We start from the raw sequence: 2,481 nt of genomic DNA, 5'->3' as shown, positions 1-2,481 counted from the left end.
CCGGCCGGGCTGGTGCACTCATTGCCAGGACAGGGTTGGTTACCGAATTGTCAGGGTCAGGTTGGTTAACGAATTGCCATGGCCGGGTAGGTTAACGAATTGCCAGAGCCAGCTTGGTTAACGAATTGTCCGGCCGGGTTGGTTAACGAATTGTCCCGGCCAGGTTGGTTAACGAATTGCCAGAGCCAGCTTGGTTAACGAATTGTCCGGCCGGGTTGGTGCACTCATTGCCAGGACAAGGTTGGTTAACGAATTGCCCGGTTCCGAATGGTTAACGAATTGCCCGGTCCCGGTCGGTTCACGAATTGCCCGCCCGCTGATTGTTAACTTTTCGCACCGGCGGGGGATGGCTTGGGTAACGAGCCTCCAAGATCTGTCGGTTAACCATTTGCCCGGTGGCAATTCGTTAACCAAGTCCGCTCCGGAAGTCTGGATGGGGGTCGGATTTGCCGGCCGAGGCCGACCCGGAGTTCCAGAGGCTCGGCCGCCGGGGTCAGATTCGGCCGCCCCTTTGACACATGCAATTTCTGTACGGGGGCATTGGCGGGGTTCCTGCAGATATATAGGGAGGCCGTTTTCACGAGTTGTTGAAGTATTCGGTAGATGGCACCGGCCTCCCCAATTGGTTAACCCGGGCCACGCGGCAGCTTTTCCGCACGATTCCGAAGATTGCCGGTATGGATTTTCGGACAAATACCCAATTGCGGAAGTCTGTCAGCGGGACCTATTCGCAGGCCCATGCCGGCCGAGGGGCGGCATTTTCCGTATGACTACCGGTGCTCCGGCCGCCGAATGGAAACCTTGCCCGAATGAATTTCTGACAAAGTCCCGAGGCGGGAGCCAGTAAGGGGACGTATTCGGCGGGCCGTGCCGGCCGAGCGGCGGCATTTTCGGAGGGACAACCGCAGGTCCCGCCGTCGATCCGAGACCTTGGCTGAAGAGTCGAAAGTAATCTAAGTCCCGACTCGGAAGTCAGAATGAAGGCGACTTCGGGGCCCTCCTGCCGACCGAGGCGGCCGATCGACGGCGGCACTACCGGAGGGCCGCCCGCCGAGCCAGCCGCGTGCCCTCGGCGCCACGCCGGTTAACCAATTGCCGTCGGAAGCCTGTGAAGGTCGGATCTGCCCCGTCGGGCGGGCCCGAGGTCCCCCGCGACCGGCATGAGCTCCGGGCGTCGTGCCGCCGGTTTGACACATGTCATTGTTGCACGGTCTGTCGCGGCTCTGGTTAACGAGTTAGGCCCGGAAGTCACTATGGGGGTCGGATTTGCCCCGCCTGGCGGGGCCAGAGTGCGACCTTCCCGGCAGGACTTCCGGGAGGCATCCCGCCGACTTGACACATGCAATTTCTGTACGGGGGGATTGGCGGGGTTCCCGGAGATTTACGGGAACACGTTTTCCAGACACACTTAGCAGGGTGACTAGTGGTACGGTTGACACAGTGCAGAGTTCTAAGTGAGCCTTACTCAATTGTGACTCAGTAAGCGGGAGGCCGGGCGAGCTCCGACTTACAATGATAAAAGCTTTTTTTCGCTATTTCCGAAAAAAATGACAAAGTCCAAGAACGCAGCGGGGGCTGCGGACAGACAGAGTCTGAGCGCGGACCGCGGGCGGCGGCCGGCAGACCGACGGTGGCAAAAGCTTTATATCGATCCGAAAAGCAAAGAGGCATTGTGTGTACCAAGACGGAGAAGGGACAAGCCTGCCGCTGGTGCCCTCGCGAGTGTCGTCTGCGTTAGACCTCTGTTCCCCGATCGATCCGGCTTGGTCGGTCCTACCTTTGGGAGAGGCCGAGTGGAAGCGACGGTCTCGACACGTGCGCCGAACTTCCGTGCTCGGCTCGTTACCATCTCCGGAGGTGGGCAGGTGGGTCTGCCGCGGGGCGGCCCGATTGCCGACCGAGGGCTTCATGCTTTGGGCGGAATTGACGTTGGGCATTCGCACGTTTGCACCACGATCGATTGACGGAGTCTCCCGCCGGCGGACGGGACTGCTGTGCGCATAGATGACGGGGGCCGGTCGAACGACCGTCGACCATCCCGAGAAGGCAGCTACACCCACGCGCATATACCTAGGCGGTGAAGGTGCGGACCTCACCGGCGCGATCGACGGGGTGGGATGGCGAGGCGTTCACCGGCGCGGCGTTAGGCCCTGGGCCGACGGAGGCGAGCGGCGACCGTCGACCGTCCTGAGAGCCAGCTCGGCGGAAGGGTGCGGGTGCGGACCTCACCCAGCGACGCGGCTCGATAGGGGATGGCGCGGCACTGCGACGACAGACATGGCCCGAGAGAGCAAGGGACGGGCGCGCCGGCCGCAGCAGCACTCTTTCGCGCCGTAGGGGCAAGGCGAAAGAGTCGGGAGAGTTCCATAGGCCAGAGTGGCAGGGAGATGCCCGGTTCAGCCTGACTCAACCGAAGCGTTGATCCTCGGTCACCAACGAGAGGAAGGAGAGGCTCTGCGCGCGCGGTGCTACCGACTGACG

This window comes from Mobula birostris, unplaced genomic scaffold (genome assembly GCF_030028105.1).
Source record: "Mobula birostris isolate sMobBir1 unplaced genomic scaffold, sMobBir1.hap1 scaffold_3910, whole genome shotgun sequence".
NCBI lineage: Eukaryota > Metazoa > Chordata > Chondrichthyes > Myliobatiformes > Myliobatidae > Mobula > Mobula birostris.
Note: the sequence above shows the minus strand (reverse complement) of the source record.